The sequence below is a fragment of the Ahaetulla prasina genome, chromosome 2 (genome assembly GCF_028640845.1).
Source record: "Ahaetulla prasina isolate Xishuangbanna chromosome 2, ASM2864084v1, whole genome shotgun sequence".
Classification (NCBI taxonomy): Eukaryota; Metazoa; Chordata; class Lepidosauria; order Squamata; family Colubridae; genus Ahaetulla; species Ahaetulla prasina.
Window position 1 is genome coordinate 127,780,559 of NC_080540.1, and position 18,458 is coordinate 127,799,016.

Genomic DNA, 18,458 nt, shown 5'->3' on the forward strand with positions numbered 1-18,458 from the left:
AGTAGCAGAAATACCATCAAGGCAATTAACACCTGGGCAATTCCAATCATTAGATAAGACAGTTGCGAAAGTAGCCTGGACTCAAGGAGAACTAAAAACGACAATGAATCATGCCCTTCGTTGATGCAGTAATGTTGACAGACTCTACTTATCAAAGAAAATAGGTATGGAATGTTGCAAGTATATTACACAAATGAAAAAAGCATTTAAAACCAATATAAATTTAAAATCTAATCCAGTCCTGCGCAGATGAATAAATGTGTTTTAAGCTCGCGACGGAAGGTTCGGAGGTCTGGAAGTTGATGAAGTCCTGGGGGGAGTTCGTTCCAGAGGGTGGGAGCCCCCACAGAGAAGGCCCTTCCCCTGGGTGTCGCCAGACGACACTGCCTAGCTGACGGCACCCTGAGGAGTCCCTCTCTGTGAGAGCGCATGGGTCGGTGAGAGGTATTCGGTAGCAGTAGGCGGTCCCGTAAGTAACCCGGCCCTATGCCATGGAGCGCTTTAAAGATGGTTACCAAAACCTTGAAGCGCACCCGGAAGGCCACAGGTAGCCAGTGCAGTCTGCGCAGGATAGGTGTCACACGGGGGGCACGAGGGCTCCTCTATCACCAGCAGCCGCATTCTGAACTAACTGAAGCCTCCGGATGCCCTTCAAGGGGAGCCCCATGTAGAGAGCATTGCAGTAATCCAGACGAGACGTCACGAGGGCGTGAGTGACCGTACATAGGGCATCCCGGTCTAGAAAGGGGCGCAACTGGCGCACCAGGCGAACCTGGTAGAAAGCTCTCCTGGAGACGGCCGTCAAATGATCTTCAAAAGAAAAAACCAGAAAGTCTCGTTGCCTCCTTTGGGAAAACCATGACTTGGATGACTGAGAATCTCCATAGACTATATAATTCATTCCTTCCCATTTAATCTAAATCCCCCTCATTCCTCTCTTAACAATTAAACACTACAACATAATAGCAATACGAATTACATCACAACATCAGAAACTTTCTGCAAAGATCAATGGCACAATGGAAGACATGGTTGCTGGTCAAGAATGGGAAAAGTTAATATCAAAAGAGGATTCTGTCAAGGAAAAGACACTATCACCACTATTGTTTGTCATTGCAATGATTCCTTTGTCAACAGCACTGAACAAAGCCATAGCTACCAAACATCAGAGTCATTTGCCTGGGTATTCCATCTCCTTTACACAGGTTATCAGAAGTTGTATGGAAAAACACCATCTGAAATAGAACCACTGTTCAACACTTACATATATGGGGCAAAGATATTGCAACGGAATTTGGACTGGACAAATGAGTCATCCTCATGATCAACACGGGGGAAATAGTGAAAGCAGAAGGAATCAAGATGCCTTGTGGAAATAACATTAAGAGTTTGGATGAAGATGCTCACTACAAATACCTGGGCATCCTTCAAGGTGACAACATCAAGCACACTAAAATCAACATAGAATAGAATTTTTTATTGTCCAAGTGTGATTGGACACACAAGGAATTTGTCTTGGTGCATATGCTCTCAGTGTACATAACAAAAAAGATATGTTCATCAAGAATTCTAAGGTACAACACTTAATGATAGTCATAGGGTACAAATAAGCGATCAGGAAACAATCAATATCAATATAAATTGTAAGGATACAAGCAACAAAGTTACAGTCATACAGTCATAAGTAGAAAGAGATGGGTGATGGGAACGATGAGAAGATTAATAGTAGTGCAGACTTAGTAACTAGTTTGACAGTGTTGAGGGAATTATTTGTTTAGCAGAGTGATGGCGTTGGGGAAGAAACTGTTCTTGTGTCTAGTTGTTCTGGTGTGCAGTGCTCTATAGCGTTGTTTTGAGGGTAGGAGTTGAAACAGTTTATATCCAGGATGTGAGGGGCCTGTAAATATTTTCACAGCCCTCTTTTTGACTCGTGCAGTATACAGGTCCTCAATGGAAGGCAGGTTGGTAGCAATTGTTTTTTCTGCAGTTCTAATTATCCTCTGAAGTCTGTGTCTGTCTTGTTGGGTTGCAGAATCATGAAGGTTAGAACTGAATACATCATGAGAGTGAAGAATATCTTAAAGTCCAATCTCAGTAGCAGAAATACCATCAAGGCAATTAACACCTGGGCAATTCCAATCATTAGATAAGACAGTTGCGAAAGTAGCCTGGACTCAAGGAGAACTAAAAACGACAATGAATCATGCCCTTCGTTGATGCAGTAATGTTGACAGACTCTACTTATCAAAGAAAATAGGTATGGAATGTTGCAAGTATATTACACAATTGAAAAAAAAAGCATTGGAAGAATATCCATTGCAATCATCTATTGCAATGTCCTTCCTGTTAAAGACTACTTCAGCTTCAATCGCAATAATACAAGAGCAAACAATAGATTCAAACTTAATGTTAACCGCTTCAATCTTGATTGCAGAAAATATGACTTCAGTAACAGAGTTGTTAATGCTTGGAATACACTACCTGACTCTGTGGTCTCTTCCCAAAATCCCCGAAGCTTCAACCAAAAACTGTCTACCATTTATTTTATTTATTTATTTATTTATTAATCACATTTATATACCGCCCTATCTCCCAAGGGACTCCGGGCGGTTCACAGGCAAGTAAAAAGCACATATAAATACAGACTAAAATAACAATTAAAAAACTTATTCTATAAGGCCGAATTATTAAAAAACAATATAAATAATAAAACCCATTTAAAACCAATATAAATTTAAAATCTAATCCAGTCCTGCGCAGATGAATAAATGTGTTTTAAGCTCGCGACGGAAGGTTCGGAGGTCTGGAAGTTGATGAAGTCCTGGGGGGAGTTCGTTCCAGAGGGTGGGAGCCCCCACAGAGAAGGCCCTTCCCCTGGGTGTCGCCAGACGACACTGCCTAGCTGACGGCACCCTGAGGAGTCCCTCTCTGTGAGAGCGCATGGGTCGGTGAGAGGTATTCGGTAGCAGTAGGCGGTCCCGTAAGTAACCCGGCCCTATGCCATGGAGCGCTTTAAAGATGGTTACCAAAACCTTGAAGCGCACCCGGAAGGCCACAGGTAGCCAGTGCAGTCTGCGCAGGATAGGTGTCACACGGGAGCCACGAGGGGCTCCTCTATCACCAGCAGCCGCATTCTGAACTAACTGAAGCCTCCGGATGCCCTTCAAGGGAGCCCCATGTAGAGCATTGCAGTAATCCAGGCGAGACGTCACGAGGGCGTGAGTGACCGTACATAGGGCATCCCGGTCTAGAAAGGGGCGCAACTGGCGCACCAGGCGAACCTGGTAGAAAGCTCTCCTGGAGACGGCCGTCAAATGATCTTCAAAAGACAGCCGTTCATCCAGGAGGACGCCCAAGTTGCGCACCCTCTCCATTGGGGCCAATGACTCGCCCCCAACAGTCAGCCGTGGACTCAGCTGACTGTACCGGGATGCCGGCATCCACAGCCACTCTGTCTTGGAGGGATTGAGCTTGAGCCTGTTTCTCCCCATCCAGACCCGTATGGCTTCCAAACACCGGGACAGCACTTCGATAGCTTCGTTGGGGTGGCCTGGTGTGGAGAAGTACAGCTGGGTGTCATCCATTGACCTCACCCCATTCCTAAGAGGACTATAAGGGGCGTGCATAAGTGCACAAAAGTGCCTACCGTTCCTGTCCTATTGTTTCCTTTCATTGTATGTGCTTGTATATAATTTTGTGACAAAATAAAATTTAAAAAAAAATCTGAAGGAAAGTGAAGAAGATGCCCTGAAACTAGTACATCATGAAGGCTTACTGAGTATTGGCCTACAAGTAAGTCCAAATGAAGAATAGAAAAGAGACACAGCAAGGCATAGTATTACATGGTAAGTACGTAAATGTAGCAAGTAAAACAAGGCCTGGAAATGACTAAGAGTAGGAAAATTGAAGAAAGAGATGGAGGGAAGAGTAATTCTGGCTGCACAAGGCAATCCTTAAGAACAAATGCATACAAACCACAATTCAGAAGACAACAAAGAAACCAAATGCATCTCTACAAAGAAGCTCAAGAACTAGTTAGCTGCTGCAAGAAGATGGCACAGACTGACTACAAAGAACAAAATGGTAAAATGGTAAGTGAACACCTGTCTACCCTAGATGAGTTCAAATCACCAGGACCAGATGGATTACACCCCAAGGTTCTGAAGGAACTGGCAGACGTGATTTCAGAACCACTGAACTATATCTTTCAAAGATCCTGGAGCACAGGGGAGCTGCCAGAGGACTGGAAAAGAGCTGATGTAGTTCCCATCTTCAAAAAAGGAAAAAAAACAGATCCAGGAAACTACAGACCTATCAGCCTGACCTCAATACCGGGGAAGATTCTGGAAAAGATAATCAAGCAATGAATCACCGAACACCTAGAAGCAAACAAAGTAATAACCAAAAGCCAACATGGGTTTGTCAAAAACAGATCATGCCAGACTAATCTTATCGCATTCTTTGACAAAATGACAACATTAGTAGACCAGAGGAATGCTGTCGATATAATTTACTTGGACTTCAGTAAAGCATTTGATAAAGTAGACCATAATCTACTACTAGATAAAGTAGAAAAATGTGGGTTAGACAGCACCACCACCAGATGGATTCGTAACTGGCTGACCAACCACACTCAATGTGTAGTCCTCAACGGAACTACATCCACATGGAGGGAAGTATGCAGTGGAGTACCCCAAGGCTCTGTTTTAGGCCCAGTACTCTTCAACATCTTCATCAATGACTTGGACGAGGGGATAGATGGGGAACTCATCAAATTTGCAGATGACACCAAGCTGGCAGGAATAGCCAACACTCCAGAAGATAGGCTCAAGTTACAGAAAGATCTTGACAGACTTGAACATTGGGCGCTATCTAACAAAATGAAATTCAACAGTGAAAAGAGTAAGGTTCTACATTTAGGCAAAAAAAACAAAATGCACCGGTACCGTATATGTGGTACCTTGCTCAATAGTAGTACCTGTGAGAGGGATCTTAGAGTCCTATGGATAACCATTTAGATATGAGCCAGCAGTGTGCAGCAGCTGCTAAAAAAGCCAACACAGTTCTGGGCTGCATAAACAGAGGGATAGAATCAAGATCATGTGAAATGTTAATGCCACTTTATAATGCCTTGGTAAGGCCACACTTGGAATATTGCATCCAGTTTTGGTCGCCACGATGTAAAAAAGATGTTGAGACTCTAGAAAGAGTGCAGAGAAGAGCAACAAAGATGATTAGGGGACTGGAGGATAAAACATATGAAGAACGGTTGCAGGAACTCGGTATGTCTAGTTTAATAAAAAGAAGGAGTAGGGGAGACATGGTAGCTGTGTTCCAATATCTCAGGGTTGCCACAAAGAAGAGGGAGTCGGGCTGTTCTCCAAAGCACCTGAGGGTAGAACAAGAAGCAATGGGTGGAAACTGGTCAAAGAAAGAAGCAACTTAGAACTAAGGAGAAATTTCCTGACAGTTAGAACAATTAATAAGTGGAACGACTTGCCTGCAGAAGTTGTGAATGCTCCAACTGGAAATTTTTAAGAAAATGTTGGATAACCATCTGACTGAGATGGTGTAGGGTTTCCTGCCTGGGCAGGGGGTTGGACTAGAAGGCCTCCAAGGTCCCTTCCAACTCTGTTGTTATATTATATTATATTATATTATATTATATTATATTATATTATATTATATTATATTATATTATATTATATTATATTATATTATATTATATTATATTATATTATATTATATTATATTATATTATATTATTATATTATATTATATTATATTATATTATATTATATTATATTATATTATATTATATTATATTATATTATATTATATTATATTATATTATATTATATTATATTATATTATAACAGCATGACAATGGTGCATTGGAATATCTGCAAGCAAGAACTGATGGGGCAGATCAAGCAGTAGAGAATAAAGAAGCCAAAATGTTCTGGGACTTTAAAATTCAAACAGACAAAACACCTGCATTTAACTCCCCAGACTTAACAACTGTCAATAAGAAAGACCAAAAAAAAAAAGTCTGGATAGTGCTGGAGACAGCAGAATAAGAAAGAATGAACTGGAGAAAATCACAAAATACAAACACTTGCAAATAGAAATAGAATGACTGTGGCAAAAGAAAGGAAAAAGTAATAGATGTTTTGAGTGCAATCCCAAAATATCTGGAGCAGCACTTGAACACCATTTGTCAATTGCAAAAGGCAGCTTTATGTGAAACAGTTTAAATCCTGTGATGATGCTTTTAACACCATCAAACATCTGTCTACAGTATCTCATGCTTGATAAGGACTCGTTAGGTGTATAAAAATGCCAAACATCTGGCTATCAGCATTACCAAACGAAGCAAATCATTTTTCTTACCAGTCAAATAAACTTAATTTAAAGGGGTTTTTTGTACTTCTTCCACCCAGCTTTAATTAAGTCCCATAGATAAAAATCTAACTCTTCTTTGTCTAGTCTTTTTGGTCCTTCTTTTGAAGTTCTTTATTCAAGTCGATTTGTGCTTTCCATGAAATAATTCCAATAATTCTCTCATATTTTAGTTTAAAAGATTAGTCTACATGACCCTTTGGGTAAATTATTTGAATGTCTTTTTTAAAAAGATTATTCAATTACACTTGTAAATTTAGTATTTCCATCTCTGTCTTGTATGTTGTAATTTTTAAGCCCATTTTAAATCCATTTTGATCAGCCTCCAAGAAGTTTGTTCATCTTTAGTGATAAGTTTTAGTTCCATAAATAGCTAAAAAGCTCAAACCCTTCACACGTTCACAGATCAAAACTTTTCTTTAAAGTAGCCATCATATGCCTTAGTAATTAACCTTCAAAGGCTTGTTTTGCATTGAATGTAAACAAAACAGATTTTTCCCACACAAGAGGATCTTTCTAATTAGTTTCAAAATCTTTCTTTAAACCAGCTCACAAAGCCTTAGCATTTAAACTGTTTAAATAACTCTAAAATCTAAAGTCACCCATTTGTTGCATATTGCAAAAATTTAAATAAACTTATAATAAAATATTAGAAAGCTGAGAACACATAGTTTCCTTTCTCTTTAAAACTCTCCCAGCGGCTTATAGCCTTGACATTCTGAAGCTTTTTCAATCTTAAAGAGGCAGTACAAAACAATAAACTCCAAAGTGATTAAAAAGATGAGGTTTGGTCAAACCTTGAGTCCATGAAGGTTGCATGCACAGGTACACGCACAATTGAATTCATAATTTATGAGGAGGGGAAAAAATGCAGGCACTAGCTTGCCTTATCAGAAGTAGAATGGAACAACTCTCCATGGCCAACTCATGGTAGCCAATTCACCACAACCAATTCATTGCTAGACAACTTGCTGCAGCCAATTTGCTGCGGGATAACTCATTGCAGGAAAATTCAGCAATTCAATTTAATTATTTCAAATAAATTAAAAAATATTTTAAATTTTGTCATTCACATTTCATTCTGTCCCTCTTTTTGCACCTTTTCTTTAATGATTCTATTCCACTATTTCTTTGATATTAGTGAAACTCTTGTCCTGCAGTGAGTGGGTCATGGCGAGTTGTCCTTATGAAACAAACAAAATGGTAAAAAGTTATGGTATTTATGTAGTAAATGAAGGGAAATGGTAATAAGGATATACTAAATAATACCAGAATATAATATACTGGAATCCTAGAATTAGTAGAAACTTGTTATTCTGTAAACATTTGTTTCCTGTAACACATACATGATATATTATGCCTTTGTACTTGTAACACAAAAATGCTACATTATGCCTTTATATTTGTATTTCCTACAAGTAACTTCCTGTAACAAACATATGCTGTTATTAGGCCTCTGTAAAATATCTAGTATTTGTCAAACATATGTTCCTGCCATTTGATCTGAATTCATATCAATCTTCTTATCTCTTCCTCTTCTGCCATCCAGGGCCTAGTACAGTGGTTCTCAACCTTTATAGTGCTGCGACCCCTTTAATACAATTCCCCACAATGTGGCGACCCCTTTAATACAATTCCCCACGATGTGGCAACCCCAACCATAAAATTATTTTCGTTTTGAATTTATCGCGCCTGAAGCCGTATTGGCTAGCAATCTGAACTGCTTGCGATTGCCTTGAGGACGGAGGCATTAAAGCGGAGACTCCTCCCCTATTAAGTTTATTGCTCCTGAACCCAGATTAGGCTAGCGATTGGGAGTGATTGCAGCTGGCTTGAGAGGGAGACATCAGAGCAAAGATTTCTCTCTTTTTTAATTCATTGTGCCTGAAGCCGAATTCGGCTAGCGATTTGAAGAGCCTGCAGCTGGCTTGTGGAGTCAACCATTGGAGCGCGATTCTTCGACTCGCAAATATACTTCCCATATTTCCAGTGGACTTAGGCGACCCCTGGCAAATCATCATTCAACCCCCAACGGGTTCGCGACCCACAGGTTGAGAACTGCTGGCCTAGTACATATCTTGGGTTGGCATTGCATACAATTTATTCCTACAGCCCTAAAACGTACACCTTTGATCTGTGCAAATTCCTTTCCCTGCAACACCAAGGGGCCAAGTGGCCAATTGTGCGAACAAAGGAATACTCAAGGAAGAGATAAAGCTAGTAACTGCTAATTGGGAGGCTTCTATCCTTCTGCAGGGCAATAAGGAATACACAAACCTAATTTGGAGGTCAGAATTGGAGGTTTAACTGATGTTTTAACAGTATAAAAAGGAATCACACATTCCCTGAGTTTGTGGCTTTTCTTTGCATGTCCTTTTTGTATGTGTTTGGAACTGCTGACCCTGTCTTTAAACTTTGATCAAAGATTAAATGCTGATTCTTTCTCAAGCTTTAAGACCTTCTTTGACTCACTGAGGCTTAAGCGTATTGTCAGACCTTACATTACTTACCAAGCACATCTAAATTATATTAAAGGAACCCAAATATCTTTACAATCCCCGAGGCATGTCACAACTTTTGAGTACCACTAATGTTTGGAAATTGAAAGTTGAAAAATTTGACACGCTCTATAATAAATAAATGTGCTATGGTGAGTTGGTCGCAGCGAGTTGGCCATGGCCAATCGTCCTAGACCCGTGATGGCAAACCTATGGCACGCACGCCATCACCAGCTGCCTTCTGGTTTCCATCGTGCACGTGCACATCGGCCAGCTGATCTTCGCAGGTACCAGATCACCAGAAAACAGCCTGAAAACAGCCAAAAACCAGGCTGTTTTTTGGGCCATATTTTGGGCTGTTTTGGGGCCATTTTCCCAGGCCAAAAATGGCCTGAAAACAGCCCTGAAAACAGTCTAAAAAGGGCCCAAAAAACAGCCTGAAAATAACCCGGAAAATGGCCAAAAACAGCCAAAAAACAGGCATGTGCACCAGCCAGCTGGTCTTTGGGTTTCCAGTGCTCTGGCATGTGCATGTGCACACACATGCACACGCATTCCGGTTTGGGCACTTGGTGCCAAAAAGGTTCGCCATCACTGTCCTAGACCCCACCAGAAATGCCTTGTAAGTGTGGAATCTGATGTATTTATTTTATTTATTTATTTATCGTATTTGTATACCGCCCTATCTCCCTAGGGACTCAGGGCGGTTCACAGGCAAATAAAAAGGTACATATAAATACAGAATAAAATATCAATTAAAAAACTTATTCTACACAGCCAAATAGTTAAAAAAGAACAATATAAATAATAAAACCCATTAAAACCCGTATAAATTTAAAATCTAATCCAGTCCTGCGCAGATAAATAGATATGTTTTAAGCTCGCGGCGGAAGGTTCGGAGGTCCGGAAGTTGACGAAGTCCTGGGGGGAGTTCGTTCCAGAGGGTGGGAATGTAAATGTCATCCTGCACATGTACTCATCTGCTTGTCCCTACCTGTCCAGAGGTCCTCAGTTTTCTACATTGCAGGAAGAAAATTCACCATCCAACAACAAATCAGGAACTGTTGGGGCTGCTTTGCCCTGTAGATCAGATGCTAGGCGAGAGCATTGTTTTAATCTTGGAATTTGCTATCTTCAGGGTTTTGGTGGAATTATTATGCCTTGCAGGATATATTTTTTTATGGGATTGTAAAAGATATTGACCTGATGTGCTAGGTATGTCAGTCTCCTTGGAAACAAAAATGCATGCTACATATCTTCTTGGAGAACTTTGTTGCTATTATTATTTGCACACACGTACAAAGCTTTTGAAGGTATCAGAAGCTGCAGAGCTTCCTTTCCTTTTATGTGAGTTGCTTCCTTTGAAAGTTATGGGTAGCAATGATATCTTTTCCAGGAATGTGCATGAGCCTAAATAAAAGATCTACATCACATAAATTTTAACGAGTGGATTTTATAAAGCAACTTTTCTCAGACTTGAACAGAAGCCCCAAAGTTGGGTTGCTTTAATGAGCAGCAGAGAGCTACTGTTCTTGTGTGAAGTCTCAAGCACTTCCTCCGAATCATTTTTGACACATTCACTGCCCTACTTAGCAACTACTGCAACAGAAAGTATTTATCATAATCCTGACTTTTTATTCAGTTTAACCTCTGAGTTCATCCTTTGCAAGTGCAGACTTACGTATGTACTGTCAGATTTGTATCCCACCTTTTCTCCAAGGGTTCAAAGGTGCTTACCAAGGAAGCACTGTCTTGTTTTGCTATACCTCTACAAATCTCCTGTGAGGTCACTTGGACTAGTTTTTAGGCATCACAACATGCTAGCATTCAATCAAAAAAAGAGAAATGAAACTAGAGCTACTATGCAAAAATGCACACCACCGAGAGTTGTTCCATGAGTGAGATGGAAAGGAAGGAAGGAAGGAAGGAAGGAAGGAAGGAAGGAAGGAAGGAAGGAAGGAAGGAAGGAAGGAAGGAAGGAAGGAAGGAAGTTAAAATGTAATTTTTAAACACAAATGAACCAAAATTAAAAGAAGAATTTATATGTAAAATCCCTTTAGGAGAAAATAATTATAATAACTGGAGTTGTAAAATGTTTCAAATTTGAAACACCTCATTTCATTTGAGTTTGTTGGAACTGAGAACAATCTTAAAACATTAATATTCTATCTTAAAACATTGACATGGGTGGGAGCAGTTTTGGTTCCCTTCAAGTTAGGTTGGAGCAAGCAGTTTGAATTCTCAACTGTACCATCTTTGAAAAATTCCAAATTTTAACTTTTTACGCATGACTGACATTACTGTTCAGGAGCTGCAAATATTCATATTGCCATTCTAGACTTTTTAGTACAATACTGTATTGGAAGAAAGAATTATGTGGGAGATGGCACAAACCACAAGATTCAGAATAACAGAATTGAAAGGGACCTTGGAGGTCTCCTAGTCCAACCCCCTGTTCAACAGCAATAGCACTTAGACTTATATACTGCTTCATAGTGCTTTTCAGCACTCTCTAAATGATTTACAGAGCCCCCCCCCTCAACAATGGGTCCTCATTTTATTTTATTTTATTTATTTTTTTATAAATAATTTTTATTTCCATTTTCCAACATCATATTTATATGCAAACTATTATCTATCATTAATCATTAATCATACTGATTCAGGCCTGCCCAATTGCCACTTCCTTTCTTCACAATTTCTATCTACTACTTTCACATCCTTCATCTCCTTCACTTTACTACTTCCTCTCCTCCTTCTTCCTCCTTCTTCCACCCTATCTAACCTTCTTATTTCCTCCTTCTCTACTCTTTCCTACCTACTTTCTTCCCTCCTTCTATTTCTCTCTCTTTTCTTTCTGAAATGGCAATCGAGCATCCCCAATATCATTTTAAATTTTATTTTCATATCTTCAAAAATTACTATGCATTAATAATCAATCCATGTATCATTTCCTCCCCTTTCTCCCCCTCCTCCCCCTTCCCCCCCCCGACTTCCCCGAGCAAATACCGGGTATTATAACCAACAATCACAAGCTAAAGTATACAAAATAAACATAACCTCCCACCTTTAAAAATTTTAAACTTTAGATCCCCTCACAATAAAAATAAAGAGATAGAGTGGTTAGAAACTTTTTTCAGAATCTATATTCAAAGAAATCAATTAATCGGGGAAAATTGCAGAGTTATTTAGAAAAGTATGTGGTGAAAATTGATCAAACATATAAGGAATTGATGGAAGAAGATATAACACAAGATGAGATTAATGGAATAATACAAAAATTAAAATTAGGGAAAGCTCCAGGTGAGGATGGATTACCTGTTGAGTTTTATAAAGAATTTAAAGAATTAATAATACCAAGACTGCAAAAATTATTCAATGGAATATTACATGGTGGGGAAGTACCTTCGTCATGGAATAGAACGGTGATATCCCTAATTCCTAAACCAGATAAAGATTTAGAAAGGATTGAGTCCTATCGGCCCATTTCTTTAATTAATCAGGATGCAAAGATATTTACTGCTATTATAAGTAATAGATTAAATAGATTTATAGATAGATATATAAGTTATAATCAAGTAGGCTTTGTGAAGGGTAGATACATGAGTGATATTGTTAGAAGAGTATTAAATATTATAGATGTAGCTGAATATAATGGTGATAAAATTGGTATAGTATCATTGGATATTTTAAAGCTTTTGATTCTGTACAATGGGAAACAATTAAAGTAATTGTGGAGGCTTTAGGCTTTGGTAATAAGTTTATACATGTTATTTCAAAATTGTACCAAAAGAGCAGTGCAAGAGTGAAGGTGAATGGAATATTAACTGAAGAGATAAAATTAGAAGCTGGTACGAGACAAGGATGTCCCTGTCCCCAACATTATTTTTATTGGCTATGGAAATATTGACAAAATGATAGAAAAGATGAAGAATTAGAAGGAAATAAGGGTATTAAGATAAATTTGTATGCGGATGATACTTTAATTATTTTGAAAAATGTAGAGAAAGATTTGAAAAAGATATATAAGCACTTGATAGAATTTGAAGAAATGACAGGATTGAAAGTAAATTGGTCAAAGTCAGAATTATTGATGGATAGTAATGGTAATGAGTCTGAGAATATGCAAGAGCAATTTGGGATAAGGATTAAAAACACATTGAAATATTTGGATATAGTGCTTTCACTTAAGGTTAAAGAATTGAAAAAACTTAATTATGATGTGGTGATTAACGAAATTGAGAAGAAGATAGATAAATATAAAATTTTAAAGTTGTCTTGGTTTGGTAGAATTGCAATGTGTAAGATGATGCTGCTGCCCAAGTTCAACTTTTTATTCGAGATGCTACCACTAAATCTGACAGAGAAAGATATTGAAGGATATCAGAAAAAACTGGATAAATTTTGCAATGGTAGCAAAAGACCCAGATTAGTGAAGAAAATGTGGTATCAAAATCAAAAGGAAGGCGGATTAGGAATCCCCAAATTATTTAATTATAAAGAATAAAGAAATTATTGAAAAATTAGGGTTAAGTTGGTTTGAAAAAATACAGATAGAAAAATGGACAAAAAAACTAAAGGAAAATTATTCGATAAATAGATGTGAAACTGAATTTGAATATTTAGTATCTCGGATTATGAAAGATGAAATTGGGCTAAAGGGACTCGTTAGTAGGGTTTATAAGATTATAAATTCTGATGAAAAATTACAAAGAGTGATGAGGACAAATTGGGAAAAAGATCTTAATATTGAAATACCAGAATCAGATTGGAATGTGAATTGGAAGAGTAGAATTATGAGAACTTTATCTATAAGGATTAAAGAGCACAATTATAAAGTTGTTTGGAAATGGTATTTGACTCCAGTAAGATTGTCACAAATGGATAAAAAACTAGTAAAAATGTTGGAGATGTGAGATGGAATTGGGGACTTATGAACATATGTGGTATAATTGTGATAAGGTTAAAAGTTTTGGCAACAATTGGAGAAAATGATATTTGAAATGATGGGGAAAGTAATAACATTGAGAGTGGAAACTATATTATTGTTGGTAATTAAGGAAATAGAATTAACAAAATATGAAAAAGAATTGATTAGAATTATGATTATAATAGGTAGAATTATAATAGCTAGATATTGGAAACTGGATGTGATTTTTAGAATAGAAGAGTGGAATTCTGAAATGTGGAAATTAGCTTTAAATGATAAAATGACATGTGATATTAAAATTAGAAGTGGTGTGTATAAAGAAGATATTTTCTGGAAGACTTGGAAACCATTTGTGGACTTTGCGCTTGGAACATTGGACGCTTCAGTACCTGTACCTCGAGAACGTGGATTTTGGCAATCATGAGGATATATCCGAAGACCCAAATCTTCCTTTTATGTATAGCACAAGGGTGTAATAATGTATTTTCTTTTTGTTTGTTTGTTGCAAAAAAAAATAATTAAAAAAAAAAAAATTAAAAAAAAAAATAAAGAGATAGGAAAGAATAATAAAAAGAAAAAAAGAAAAGAAGCAATACCAACTTCACATATTACATCTTCTTACAATCCATTTTTAAAATTAATCCATCTTCTCAAATTCAATTTTTTTTCTTTTTTCCACTTGTATATTCCTTCAAATTTCGTAAGTCCATTTCTCAAATTACAGTCCATCTTCTCAAACTCAAATTTTCATCACTTATATATTTCTTCAATTGCCATAACATGGAGCGCTTTAAAGGTTTTGGTGACCACCTTTAAAGCGCTCCATGGCATAGGGCCGGGTTATCTACGGGACCGCCTGCTGCTACCGAATACCTCTCACACTCCTCTCACAGAACTCCTCATGTCAGCAACAATGTAATCTCCTTAACCTTCTCTGTCTCCATCTGGAATGAACTGCCCCAGGACTTCGTCAGCTTTGGACCTGGACCTTCATGAGCTTAAACCATATCTATTTAACTGCGCAGGACTGAGTTAGATTTTAGTTTGTGGGTTTTATCTTGGGTTTTAATTTTTATATTTTTAATTAAGGCTTTTGAATAAGTTTTTTAATTGTTTTTAGAATTGTATTTATTGTATTTTTTGTTTTTTAAATGCCTGTAAACCGCCCTGAGTCCTTTGGGAGATAGGGCGGTATATAAATATAAACAATAAATAAAATAAATAAATAAATAAATAATGTCCGTTCTTCTTACAGTCCATTTTAAAAATTAGTCCATCTTCTAAGATTCAAATTTTTTTCTCACCCACTTGTATATTCCTTCAAATTTCATAAGTCCATTTCTTAAATTACAATCCAGCTTCTCAAATTCAAATTTTTATCACTTATATATTTCTTCAATTGTCATAATATTTAATATCCAATCTTCCAATACTACTCCCAATCAAATATCATTTCAAATAAAATCTCTCAAATATAATATTTCCAGCTTAACTTCATAACTTTTACTATCTATAAACATGTCAATTAAAACAAATAGTCATTTAAACTACATCCACAATATAACAGTAAGCAATTAAAATCATTACATCCACATTATCTAAATTCATAAATTTCACTTTCCATCCTTCAGAATTAAATAATATCATCCCATAGATTTATACCATACAAATAGCAAATAACAAAAATCCTATAATTTATATCCTAAACAAATCAATTCCAAAAATTAACCATAATCATCATATTCACATCTTAAACATTCCTCCCCTCTCCCATTCTATTTTCCATCATTTCCAAACCAATTAACTTAGCATCTAACAACAAAGGATTCCCACTCTTTAAAACATTAATATAAAAATGTCTCGCTTTCATAATTGAATTAAGAAAATACTTTCTGCCTCTAAAATTCACTGACAAACCCATTGGAACTTCCCATCTAAAATATATCTGATGTTTCTTAAACTCATCCACTAAAAAAGCAAATTCTCTTCTCTTTCTTAACATTTTAGGAGGAATTTCCTTCATCATTTTTATATCTTGTCCCAATATCTGAAATTTATTTTTATAAAAGGCTTGCAAAATTTCATACCTAACCTTTTTAGATGTAAAATAAATAACCACATCCCTCGGTACTCTATTTTGTCTTGCCCACCAAGAATTAACACGATAAATTCTTTCAATATTAATCTCAAAATCTTCCGGCTCCACACCCTTTATCTGAGCAAAGGCTTGCGTAAAATCTCTTTAAATTTTCCTTCCTATTTTGCTTCAAACCTCTCACTCTTATAGCATATTCCATTAATCTATATTGTAATATTACTCTTTCTTCATCTGCCCTATCTACCTTTGCCTGTATATCTTCCATCTTATTATCTAAATTCCAATTGTTTTGATTTTTTTGTATTCCCTCTATTTTCCTTTGCAACTCTAAATTAGCTTTATTAATTTCTGCAAGATCATCCTCCATCTGAATACAAGAGCTTAATATTTGCGCAATTGCATCCTTTACCATTTTCATTTCCCTCTTCTGCTCTTCCACCACTTCCTTAAAATCCAACATCTCTTTCTCTATTTCATCAAATTTTTGATCTATTTCTAGAAAATGACTCTCCAAAAACTCCTGTAAAGAATTTCTTAATTCCTTTTTGATTTCTTCTTTTAATTTTTGAATCTGAACTGAAGAAATTTCAAAATTTTTAATGACTTTTGGCACTATTTGCTTAAAAGCCATTTTTTTAAAAAATATAACTTAATAACAGACCAAGAGAAAAAAAAATATTTAGAAAATAAAAATTCAAAAAACTTTTCTTCTAAATCACTATAATCCCAAAGAAAAAGAAAAAATATAAATCATAAAATTCTCGTTTCTTCCATTTAGTCAGTATCTTCCTGTATATCTTCTATCTTCTATTTCAACACTAGCCGTTAGTAAACATTTCTAATTTCGTTTTCAGTACACACATTCCACAAAACCGCCATTTGCTTTCTTCTCTCCTATCTTCGCAGCAAATATATCCTCAGGGGCTTACAGTCTTCTTACAAACAAGTACTAAAACTCCAGTTTCTGCTCCGTCCACGTTACAATCCATCATAAATCAATTCCTGTCGTGGAAATTGGACGCTTCATTTGTTTGCCATAAAGGCAAATGCCTCCCCCAGCCAGGAGCTTATCAGGCTATGGAAGGAGAACTCCCCGTAAGCCTCAGAAGCTTATTAGGGTGTCTCAACTTCAGCCTGAATGCTCATCTTTCCCTGTTTGCCCGAGGGAAAGAATTCCAAGCTGTCGGACCAAGATTTACGATGTCCTGACAGCTCTACAGACTAGGGAGTTAGCAGCTAAATCATAGCTGCTTCTGCATGAAGCGGAGCCAGACCGGAAGTCCGGATCCTCATTTTATTGACCTCAGAAGGATGGAAAGCTGAGTCAATCCTGAATCAGTCAGGATCGAACTCCTGGCAGTAGGCAGAGTTAGTCTGCAATAATGCATTCTAACCACTGTACCACCACAACTCAAGAAGGAGACCCTATACCATTCCAGAAAAATGACTGTCCAATCTCTTTAAAACTTCCAGTGATGGAGCATCCACAACTTTTGGAAGCAAGCCATTCCACTGGTCATTCTCACTGACAGGAATTTTTTTCCTTAATACTAGCTGGATCTCCCTTTGTTAAGCTTCCATCCATTACTTCTTGTCTTGCCTTCAAATGCTTTGGAGAATAGGTTGACTCCCTCTTCTCTGTGACAGACCTTCAAATATTGGAAGACTGCTATCATGTCATTCCTAGTTCTTTGTTAGACTAAATATACCTAGTTTAGTAATGGTATTCACTTACCTTCGCTACCGGTTCACAAATGTGAGCACACAAGCCACCTCTGTGCATACGCAGAGCCTTCTGAGCATGTGCAAAGTGCCTGTGATGACATCCAGGCGGCTGGGCAGAGCCTCCCACCACTACCGGTTCTCTCGAATTGGGTAGAACCGGTAGAATCCCACCACTAACCTAGTTCTTCCAACCATTCATTCTGTTTTAGCCTCCAGACCCCTTACCATCTTCGTTCTTTGGCTCTTTCTAGTGGCTCACCATCTTTTTTTGTATCATGGTGACTAAAATCAGATGCAGTATTCCAAGTATGATCTTATCAAAGCAGTATAAAGCAGTAGTAACATTTCACGTGATCTTGATACTATCCCTCTGTTGATGCAACCTATGACTGCATTTGCTTTTTTTGGCAACTGCAGCACACTGCTGGCTCATACTTAAATGGATGTCCACTAGGATTCCTAGATCAAAATTATGGCTGTTGAGACACATATCACCTATTCTAAACCTGTACATTTAGTTTTTCTTGCTCATGTGTAAAATCTTACTTTTCTCACCACTGAATTGCATTTTGTGGGAAGGGCCCAGTCTGTCAAGATCCTTCTGGATTTTGAGCCAATCTTCTAAAGTGTTGGCTATTCCCCTCAGGTTAGTGTCATCTGCAAATTTTATGAGTTCCTCTTCTACTGTATCACAAACTATCAAATTGTTTGTGAAGATGTTGAAGAATACTGAGCCTAAGAAACTTGGATTACCCCACTGAATGCTTCCCTTTTTGTAGATTTAGTTCCACTGAGGATTACACAT